This window comes from Emys orbicularis, chromosome 15, assembly GCF_028017835.1.
Source record: "Emys orbicularis isolate rEmyOrb1 chromosome 15, rEmyOrb1.hap1, whole genome shotgun sequence".
Classification (NCBI taxonomy): Eukaryota; Metazoa; Chordata; order Testudines; family Emydidae; genus Emys; species Emys orbicularis.
This window is the reverse complement of record NC_088697.1, coordinates 3,134,166-3,146,298: the sequence shown is the minus strand read 5'-3', so window position 1 is coordinate 3,146,298 and position 12,133 is coordinate 3,134,166.

Sequence of the window (12,133 nt, the reverse complement as noted above, 5' to 3'; positions counted from 1 at the left end):
CACGCCTCCCTCGCAGCCAGTGCTGGGTTTACAATGGCACCAGTGGCTCCATGGAGCTGAGCCCATGCTCAGAAGGGGCCCTGGCCTACTCTGTGCCCTGTGCCCAGCCTGCTCTGTGCCCTGCTCTGTGCCCTGAGACCCCCTCTGGCTTCCCCCATCCAACCCCCTGCTCCTCTCTGCCCCCTGGCTCACCCACTGGCTTCTCTCTGCCTCCTGGCCGGACCCCAGTGCACCTCCGGCTCCGTGCAGTCTTTGCTTCCCACCACCTGTGGGGCCCCACCTGTCTCCCCGGAACTGAGCTGCCTGGGACTGGTGCAGAAGCCTGGCCAGTCTCGGCCAGTTGTGGGGGGGACAGTGTGGGGAGCTTGGCTGGGTCCCTCCAGGCAAGTGGGTCCTGAGGAAGCCCAGATGAGACAGGCCCTGGCCTGGCTGATCGCGCCACTCCCGAGGGGCCAGAGCGATTCCCCACCAGGACCAGCCCTGGCTGTGTCTGGCGGCTCCGCCCTGCAGACACAGTCACCTCCCACAGGGCCGGTGAGTATGGCCAGGAGCCAGGGCTTGGGGAAGTGGGTCTCTGGAGGGTCTGGGGGGAGTTCTGGGCTGTGAGAGGGCGAAGAAGAGGTGTGTGTTGGGGCACTAGGGAGTGGGGGTTCTGTGTGAGTGCTGGGAAGTTGTGGAGTTGTGCAGGGTGCTGTGCATTTGTGGCAGGGACTGGGGAGGCACTGGGCATAGCAGGTCTGGGGGGGCTCTGGCCCTAGGGAATCGGGTGGGTGTTCTGGTTTGCCCCACACTACAAGAAGGATGTGGAAAAATTGGAAAGAGTCCAGTGGAGGGCAACAAAACTGATTAGGGGGCTGGAGCACATGAGTTATGAGGAGAGGCTGAGGGAACTGGGATTGTTTAGTCTGCAGAAGAGAAGAATGAGGGGGGATTTGATAGCTGCTTTCAACTACCTGAAGGGGGTTCCAAAGAGGATGGATCTAGACTGTTCTCAGTGGTAGCAGATGACAGAACAAGGAGCAATGGTCTCAAGTTGCAGTGGGGGAGGTTTAGGTTGGATATTAGGAAACACTATTTCACTAGGAGGGTGGTGAAGCACTGGAATGGGTTCCCTAGGGAGGTGGTGGAATCTCCTTCCTTAGAGGTTTTGAAGGTCAGGCTTGACAAAGCCCTGGCTGGGATGATTTAGTTGGGGATTGGTCCTGCTTTGAGCAGGGGGTTGGACTAGATACCTCCTGAGGTCCCTTCCAACCCTGATATTCTATGATTCTATGATTCTATGGGCGGGGGGGCTGTGTGGCATGACATGGGCCCACTCCCGAGGGGAAGGGGCATGCTGGCAGCACAGAGCCAGGAGGGCCATTGTGCTTCTGGCAACTGCCAGTTTGTAAATAGCGCCCTTGCACTGGGCTGGGTGGAGCAGGGCCAACCCTGCCACACTCCATTGCCCCTGGCTGGCCCCTCGCTCTGGGGACCAACCCCCCCGTGCCATGCTCCATTGCCCCCATTGGGGCCCACAAATATGTTTGGCACTGGGCACACAAAAGGTTAATCCAGCCCTGCTCGCAGCCTCCTAACCAGCTGCCCAGACCTGTTCCCCGCCTGATGCACTGTGCTGTGGCTGTGTTGATGTCTTGTCTGCAAGCTATTCCAGCCAGGAAGTGCTTGCCTGAATCACGTTGCAAAAGGTCCCAGCCTCATCAGAATGCTCATTAACTTGTGATTTATAGCCGGGATGAATGTTGCCGCTAGATCAAAGAGCATACAGGTCAGGCCACCTGGTTCACACTGATTCCATGACAAGGAGTCCACTGGAGTGGAGGATCCTTTTGTTGCCAGTATATGACTCATGGGCTTGCACGAAGGCGTGGTTAAAGGTGGTTTGGGTTCTTTGGAACGTGACATATGATGAGGGAAAAAATTCAACCAGCACGTTAAGGCTACGTGAGCTTTTGGACTTCAAATATTTCCTGCAGCAGGGAGTTCCACAAGTGAGTATCCATCACCGGAAATGTATTTCCTTTTATATTGGATGTCAACTCATTGCGCTATTGATATTGTTCCCATAGTGCCTAGAGGTCCCAGCTGAGACCACGGCCCCTAGGTGCTACACAGACCCCGATCCAGATCAGGGCCCCTCCACCATTGTGCCATGCCACTTTGGTTTCATGTTATGAAAAAGGGGTAAATAGCAACTGTCATAACTATAAAGGGAAGGGTAACAGCCCTCCTGTGTACAATACTATAAAATCCCTCCTGGCCAGAGACTCCAAAATCCTTTTACCTGTAAAGGGTTAAGAATCTCAGGTAACCTGGCTGACACCTGACCCAAAGGACCAATAAGGGGACAAGATACTTTCAAATCTTGGTGGGGGGAAGGCTTTTGTTTGTGCTCCTTGTTTTGGGGGTTGTTCGCTCTTGGGACTAAGAGGGACCAGACATCAATCCATGCTCTCCAAATCTTCTGAACCAGTCTCTCATATTTCAAACTTGTAAGTAACAGCCAGGCAAGGCGTGTTAGGTTTATCTTTGTTTTCTCAACTTGTAAATGTACCTTTTGCTAGAGTGTTTATCTCTGTTTGCTGTAACTTTGAACTTAAGGCTAGAGGGGGTTCCTCTGGGCTCTTTGAATCTGATTACCCGGTAAAGTTATTTTCCATCCTGATTTTACAGAGATGATTTTTACCTTTCTTTCTTTAATTAAAAGCCTTCTTTTTAAGAAGCTGGTTGATTTTTCCTTGTTTTAAGCTCCAAGGGGGTTGGATCTGGACTCACCAGGATTGGTGGGGGGAAAGGGAAGGGGGGGGGATGATTAATTCCTCCTTGTTTTAAGATCCAAGGGGTTTTGGATCGGTGTTCACCAGGGAATTGGTGGAGGAGTCTCTCAAGGCTACCCAAGGAAGGGAGTTAGCACTTGGGAGTGGTGGCAGCAAAACCAGATCTAAGCTGGTAGTTAAGCTTAGAAGTTTACATGCAGGTCCCCATATCTGTACTCTAAAGTTCAGAGTGGGGAAGGAACCTTGACAGCAACATACTCCAAGTATTAAAAATAACCCCTACCCCACACTGTAACCCTATAACTCATCCTAACCCTAAAAATAAGCACTACCCATAACTGTAACCCTATATCCCATCCCTAACCCTAAAATTAACTGCCAACCACAACTGTACCCCTATACCCCATCCCTAACCCTAAAACTAATTCCTACCCATAACTGTAACCCTATACCCCAACTTTAACCCTAAAACTGACCTCTACCCATAAATGTAACCGTATACCATATCCCTAACCCTAAAACTAACCCCTAACCATAACTGTATCCCTATACCCCATCCCTAAAACTAATCCCTAATCATAAGTATAACCCTATAATGCATCCCTAACCCTGAAACTAACCCCTACCCATAACTGTAATCCTATACCCCATTCCTAACCCTAAATCTAACCCCGACTCATAACTGTAACCCTATACCCCATCCATAAGCCTAAAACTAACCCCCAACCATAACTGTAACCCTATACCCCACCCCTAACTCTAAATCTAACCACTACCCATAATTGTAATCCTATACCCCATCCCTAACCCTGAAACTAACCCCTATCCATAACTTTAACCCTATACCCCATCCATAACCCTAAAACTACCCCCTACCCATAACTGTAACCCTATACTCAATCCCTAACCCTAAAATTAACTGCCAACCATAACTGTAACCCTATACCCCATTCCATAACCCTAAAACTAATCCCTACCCATAACTGTAACCCTATACCCCAACTTTAACCCTAAAACTAACCTCTACCCATAAATGTAACCGTATACCATATCCCTAACCCTAAAACTAACCCCTAACCATAACTGTAACCCTATTCCCCATCCCTAAAACTAATCCCTAATCATAAATATAACCCTATAACGCATCCCTAACCCTGAAATTAACCCCTACCCATAACTGTAATCCTATACCCCATTCCTAACCCTAAATCTAACCCCGACTCATAACTGTAACCCTATACCCCATCCATAACCCTAAAACTAACCCCCAACCATAACTGTAACCCTATATCCCACCCCTAACTCTAAATCTAACCACTACCCATAACTGTAATCCTATACCCCATCCCTAACCCTAAAACTAACCCCTACCCGTAACTTTAACCCTATACCCCATCCATAACCCTAAAACTAACCCCAAACCATAACTGTAACCCTATACCCCACCCCTAACCCTAAAACTAACCCCTAACCATAACTGTAACCCTATACCCCATTCCATAACCCTAAAACTAACCCCTACCCATAACTGTAACCCTATATCCCCTCTCTAATCCATGAAATGTTATTTGAGGGCTGCAGAAATTACGTGACAGGGAGACATGGTTTATCTTATGAAAGAGAGGATCATTGTGTTGTGTAACAACAAGAAAATCCCGGTAACTAAAGGGCTTTTAAGGTTCATGGCGAAAGTCATAACAAGAACCAACAGGTGGCAGTTTAAACCAAACAAATTCCAATTTGAAATATGACACTTTAGAGATTATCTAAATTCCTGGAGGATAGGTCTGTCCATCGCCGTTAGCCGAGATTGTCCGGGATGCAAGCTGATCATGTTCTGGGTTGCACTAGCCTCTGATTGCCAGACACTGGGACTGGACCACTCAATAATTGCCCTGTTGTGTTCATTTGTCACAATAAAAATCCCTCCCTGGGGTCACCTGGGTAAGCACCAGCATTGTATATTGCTAATGCTTTTATATGCATTGGAAAGGATTTTGGGAAGGGTTGAATGTGTGTGTGTGGAGTGGAAGATTTTTTTGCAGGTTACAAGAGGCCGAAGGGGGAGGAAGGGATAAAGGAAAGTGTTGACGATTTAGCTAGGCCCAAAAATAAGAAATGAAACTGCAGCCCAAGGCCAGTGCACACAAACAGGCTCTTTGCTGCCAAACAGCCAGAAGCCTGTATTTTAACCCTGGCCAGCCGTAAAAAAGAAAAACTAAGCCAGACAGAATTGAAGGGGGTGCAAAACTAGTAAGATTGCAAAGGTCAGCGAGTTGGAACACAACAGTCTTGCGACCCTGAAACCGGTGTGTTTTGGGTAAGCTAAGGGAGACGTGGAAGGCTGGTTCGGACTGGTACCAAGAGCATGAGGAATGAGGGTCCCTGGACAAAAACACCCCCGGAAGAACCCGGGGCTTAAAACCCTCCTGAGAGCTGAAGCAAGTTGGAGATTTACAGTGGACCCTAGACGACCTGTGCACAGGGCAGAACTCTCGTGTACCCTTCCCTCTGTCGGAGAATAACACAGTTCTCACTCTTTGGTTGGGTACAGCAAAGTCAGATACTTTATTCTCTCTCTATCAATTGCATAGAGGGAGAGAGTGCACTGGGACACAGGGTCTCCCCCTCCTAGGCAGGTCTCTCTACAGGTAAACAATTACAGCAAGCATTTATACCTTTTGTTACAGACAATAATAAGTAACAGCTGCATTTTTTTTATACATTGGTCATTCTGATATCTTGTTTTTCTCACTTATGTAGACTCTTAGTCTACATTCCATATTGTCTGCACATTATCTACACAAGGTCACAACAACTTCTCACACAGTTCTTTCCCACTGAACTTTCCCACTCGCCTCACACATTCCTCGCTTCTACAAATCTCGCGTTATTAGGGTTACAGTTAGCCTGACTCTTGCTAACAAACTGTCATGCATTGCAATCCCCTTCCTGTCAGTTCTTTCTCTGCTTCCACACTCTCTTCTTCTTATGTTATACCCATGCTTGGCCAGCCTTGGGTTGTGAGTGTGTAAGCATGAAAGTGGGTTAGGGCTCAGGCACTAACGCTTTCTTCCTCCCTCTGAGTGACGTGGGGTACATTTGGTTAATAAAGCTTTAAACTTAGTCACTTGGTGTGCTCCTTCATCACCTGCCCTAAAAATCCTGCGGCCTCAGCATAATCACCTAAAGCCCCAGGCAAATTAGTAACATAAATCTGTCACACATTCCCTCTGGGGCATCTGGCATTGGCCACCGTTGGAAGACAGGACACTGGTCTAGATGGACCTTTGGTCTGACCCAGTGTGGCCGTTCTTATGCTCTATTCTTATTTGAAAGAGCCCCTTCAAGGGCAGAGGTGGCTTAAGTCAACTTGGGCGTCTCTTTCTAGAACAGCATTTTTCAAAATTCTTGCTGCAACCCAGCATGTCAGGCACTGGGTCGCTCTGCTCAGCACCACCGACTGGGCCGTTAAAAGTCCTGTCGGTGCTGCTCAGCTAAGGCAGGCTAGTCTGTACCTGTTCAGATACTGCGCTGCGCCCTGGAAGCAGCCAGCAGTGGGTCCAGCTTCTAGGTGGGGGGTCCAGGGGCTCTGCACACTGCCCCAGCCCAGAACTCTGACCCCCTCCTTCACCCCAACCCTCTGCCCCATCCCTGAGCCCCCCAAACCTGGAACCCCTTCCCGCACCTCAAACCCCTCATCCCCAGCCCCATCCCAGAGCCCTGACCCCCTCCTGCATCCCAACCCCCTGCCTCAGCCCTGAGCCCCCCAAACCGGAACCTCTTCCGGCACCCCAAGCCCCACAACCCCATCCAAGAGCCTGCACCCACAGCCCAGAGCACTGATCCCTTCCCACTCCCCACCCCCCGCCACAGCCCTGAGCCTCTTGCCAAACCCAGAACCCCCTCCTGCAACGCAAACCCCTCATCTCCAGCCCCGCCCCAGAGCCTGCACCCCCAGCTCAGAGCCCTCGCCATCTTCTGCACCCCAAACCCCTCATCTCCAGCCCCGCCCCAGAGCCTGCACCCCCAGCCCAGAGCCCTGATCCCCTCCTGCACCCAAACCCCCTTCCCAAGCCCTGAGCCCCCTCAAACCCTGAACCCCATAGCCAGGGGGAGCTAATAGGGGGAGTGGCGCTTTTACTGATGGGGCAGCGCTCCGGGTCTTCAGTGGCACTTCAGTGACAGGTCCTTCACTCGCTCCGCGGGTCTTTGATGGCATTTCGGCAGCAGGTCCTTCAGTGCCGCCAAACACACCCGGAGCAAGTGAAGTTTTCAAACTGTGGGGTGCTTCCCCCTTGGAGGGCGGGGGGCGTGCAACCAGGTCCCTTTCTGGGGAGCAGGAGCTGGCAGAGATGTCATACCTCTGTGGGCGGGAGCGGTAGCATCAGGTGGTATGTGCTGGAGGAGATCTGGGGTGGGGTGGAGGGGGAGGGAGGGAGCAGTGGACCATCCTCTTCCCTATTTAACACTCCCCAAATTTTTGGTGTTCTCTGCACACCGTATCAGGGCTGGTTTTATGCTTCCTTCCAGCTCACGGATTAAAATCATTAAGTAATGTAAGGCTAAGAACTGAGCCTTGCGGGACCCGCCCAGCAGCGCCCTCACTCGATGATGGTTCCCCGTTGACAATTTTGAATCCATCGAATGTGCCCCGTCTTACTTTCTAGTTTGTTCATCGGGACGTTGGGCGGTACCACGCCAAATGGTGCGTAGAAGTCCAGGTCGATTACATCAACTCCCTGACCTTTATCAAAAGAACATAAGAACGGCCAGCCTGGGTCAGACCAAAGGTCCATCTAGCCCAGTGTCCTGTCTTCCGATGCCAGGTGCCCCGGAGGGAATGAACAGAACAGGTGGTCACCAAGTGATCCATCCCCTGTTGCTCATTCCCAGCTTCTGGCAAACAGAACTTTTAATCTCATTATAAAATAAAAAGGTATCAAGTTAGTTTGATGGGATCTAGTTTCCATAAACCTTCATTGATTGACATTACGGATATTACCTATATCAGCCACTCCATTATCTTGCCTGGGAGCAGCATCAGGCAGACGGGTCTATAATTACCTGACTTGTGGTTTTTGTACGGTTTGCCGCACCTTCACTCAGACTCATACACATCGCAATCTTCTAGTCTGATATCACTGCTCTACAGCCAAAATGCTTCTGAAATAAATGTAGTCAAACTTTACTAATTCTGGGTCACTGAGAACAAAAATGCTTAAAATTGTTGATTGGCTCTAGTTTTCAAGATATGCTATTGGGTCAGTACATACGACCCTTGACTTGGGAATGGCGGAGGATAAGTGAGTTATAAAGGGAAGGGATCTCAATTTAAACCAGAAATGACTAAAATACATCTTTGACTGGATCTATGAATAAATCTATGACTGGGTTTGGACAGTACTTGCTTTTTAGGCAAAACAATGAATGATGCAATCTGAAGCTGGTATTGCGTCATACATGATATGAATTGCATCATGTTATTCCGAGAAGTCATGGATTATGCAATCATAACGAAGCTTACATCACTCTGCTGAACAAATTGCCCTATATCAGCTCTAGAAATCATACAGTGTCGTGCTCTCTTATTTGTCAGTGTTTGATTTTGCAAAGGGACACATTTCTGTTTAGCCAAAGTGAGCAGAGATGCCTCGTACTTGTGTGAACAGTGCAGATAACTTCTGCTATGTTTGTGGTGAAGTGACTTTTGCATCACAAAAGCGCAGTATAACCACTATGGTTAAGAAAGCCTATCACCTTTATTTTGGCTGCAAAATTGGAGATCAGGACAAGAGGTGGGCCCCACACATGTGCTGCAACACTTGTGCAACAAATCTTCACCAGTGGTTGAACAGGAAAAGGAAATCTATGCCTTTTGCAGTGCCAATGATTTGGAGAGAGCCAACAGATCATACCAGCAATTGTTACTTCTGCATGGTGCCTCCAGTTGGGAAAGGTGTGTCAAAGAAGAAAAAGTGGACTGTGCATTATCCAAACATTCCATCAGCTATACGCCCAGTACCCCACGGAGAAGGACTGCCGGTTCCTGATGCACCAGAATCATTCTCACTTGAGTCAGACGAGGAAGAGGATGAAACTTCTGGTCCTGAACCATCAATGTCACAGGACCCACATTTTCTCCCATCCTCCTCCTCTGAACCACACCTCATAACACAAGGTGAACTGAATGACCTTGTCAGGGATTTGGAACTACCCAAGAGTAAGGCAGAGCTGTTGGGCTCCAGACTACAGCAGTGGAATCTCCTGGCAGGTGATGCTGGGGTTTCCATGTTCCATGACCGTCAAAAGGATCTTGTCCCATTCTTCTTCATGGAAGGTGATCTTGCAGCCTGCAACAACATCGATGGTGTGATGGCAGCCCTCAACATCGTTCACGATCCAGATGAGTGGAGACTGTTCATTGATTCATTGAAGACGAGTCTTAAAGCTGTTTTACTGCATAATGGCAATGTTTTGCCATCAATTCCAGTTGGTCATGCAGTCCATATGAAGGAAACCGATGACAACATGAAACAACTTTTGAGGTGCATAAACTATGACCAACATCAGTGGCAGCTTTGTGGTGATTTGAAGGTTGTTGCTCTCTTGCTTGATCTGCAGACTGGATACACAAAGTACTGCTGTTTTCTCTGCGAATGGGATAGTCGTGCAAGGGATTCCCACTACATCAAGAAAGATTGGCCACTCCGACAGTCATTGGAGCCTGGGAGGAAAAGTGTTCAGCATCCACCACTTGTTGAATCAAGGAAGATTTTGTTACCACCCTTACACATCAAGCTGGGTCTGATGAAGAACTTTGTCAAGGCCATTGACAAAACACAAGCAGCTTTCAAGTACCTCCGTGGAAAATTTCCAAGGTTAAGTGAAGCTAAGATAAAGGAAGGTGTCTTTGTTGGTCCTCAGATTCGTGAACTTCTTCGAGATGATGCATTTGACCATACACTGCGTGGCAAGGAAAAGACGGCATGGAAAGCCTTCCAGTTAGTGGCAATAAATTTTCTCGGAAACAACAAGGCAGACAACTACAGGTTGTTGGTGGAAACCCCCCTCAAGGCATACAAAAGCCTTGGTTGCAACATGTCACTAAAGATACATTTTTTGCACTCTCATCTAGATTTTTTTCCACCGAACTGCGGAGCAGTGAGCGACGAGCACGGCGAGCAATTTCACCAGGACATTGCAACAATGGAGAAACGCTATCAGGGCAAATGGAGCCCATCAATGCTTGCAGACTATTGCTGGACAGTGACAAGAGAAGCTCCATTTAATGAATACAAGAGACAAGCCAAGAAGCGCTGAGTGGACACTGAATAGGACTGAACTATGTACATAATAGTTTTTTGCCTTTTGTTTCATAATAAATTTTATTTATATAACCCTTTTGCTGATTTTTAAAGTGTTACATAAACAAGACAGGTGAAATATTATCATGTAAAGCAACCATAAACACATGAAAAGACCTAGGTTTACAATTTATGATTAAAACTCTACTATCTGCACAATATACATAGACATAAAATGTAAAAACTTAAATATCTTAGAAACAGTAGCCAATCAGTTGTTTTAATTGTCATATTTGAATTCAGCACATCAAAATACATATTAAATAGCACATTTTATCTCTGAAGCAGACGACTTCTCAAAAATTGTAGACCAGTGTATCCTGCATGTTGCAGGCTTCAGAACTGCACCCACTCATGCTCCACCATTCACTCTAGCTTCAACCTGCAACTGCTGCCTGCCCCATGCTGCAGAGGATGGCAACCCCCCCCCCACCCTCCCGGTCTCTATCAATCTAACCCAGGAGAAAATTCCTTCCCGAACCCAAATCTGGTGATCAGTTAGACTCTGAGTGTGTGGGCAAGACCCATCAGCCAGACACTGGGGAAAGAATTCTCTGTAGTAACTCAGAGCCCTCCCCATCTAGTGTCCCACCTTTCAATTCTCTTATCAATCCCCATCTTCTCCAATTGAACTAATAATTTCCCATATGGAACTGTATCAAATGCCTCATTGAAACCCAGGGAAATTAGATCTACTGCATTTCATTTGTCCAAAAAATCAGTTATCTCAAAGAAAGAGGTCAGGTTGGTCTGGCACGATCCGCTTTTGGTAAAACCATCTTGTATTTTATCCCAACTACCGTTAACCTCTGTGTACATAACTGCTTTCTTTCCTCAAACTTTGTTCCAAGTCCTGGTGTACAATTGAGGTCAAACTAACAGGCTGGTAGTTTCCCATATCACTTCCCCTGCCTCCTTAAAAATAGGTAATACATTAACAATTCCCTAGTCATAGGGTACGACGCCCACGTTCACGGATTCATTAAAAAGGCTTGTGTCATGGAGTGTGGGGGACTCAGGTCCCTGCACCCCCCACTTCCTGCGATTCACCGTGACTCTCAGCCAGCCAATAAAACAGAAGGTTTATTAGATGATGGGAACACGGTCCAAAACAGAGCTTGTAGGTACAGACAACAGGACCCCCTCAGTCAGACCATGTTGGGGAGCAGGGAGCTTAGACCCCATCTGGGCCTCCCTCTATTTCCCCAGCCAGCTCCAAAATGAAACCCCCTCCAGCAGTCTCACCCAGCCTCCTCCTCCTCCAGCCTTTGTCCAGTTTCCCGGGCAAAGGTGTCACCTGGCCCCAACCCCCGTCCTGGGCTCAGGTATTATCCCACAAGTGAAGTCACACCCTGATATCCCCATCACCAATGCAGACAGTCCCAGGAAAACTCCCACACAACATTCCCAGGTCAATCCACCCCACTCCCTGCTCCGTCACAGCTTGCTGTCAGGTTTGCAATTTCATGTGCCAGTGCATTTAATATTCTTGGATGGAGAAGAGGGAGGAGGTCTAGGAGACCGGAACATCTTTTTGCTATAACACACTGCTGCACTCGAGCAGCAAATGGGTTGATCCTGGCTTTGGGCCCGCATTTCAACGGGGTCCTGACATGACCCGAGAGCAGCGGAGGGTGCGCAGGGTGTGACGAAGTAGCATTTTCCCTCGTTATGTTGTATGTGAGCCAAGGTGAGTCTTACTGTTTGGCATGACTGCTGTGCATGCCTCCGTTTCCCTGTGTATTGCACCAGTACCTAGGTGGTGGGAATAAGGGTGCATGATTTTTGCTGAGGCCCTCGGGGGGCAGGTGAGGCTGCTCCAGCTGCTTATGGTCTTTGTCTCGCTTCCTGTGTCACTCGGTTGCATCCCCTCCTGGTGCCAAAGGAAATCGGACATAGCTGATGTGCAGGCAGCTGGAGCAGCCTCACCTGCCCCCGAGGGCCTCAGCAAAATTCAAGCACCCCGTCCCAATTCTTCCCACCCCATCC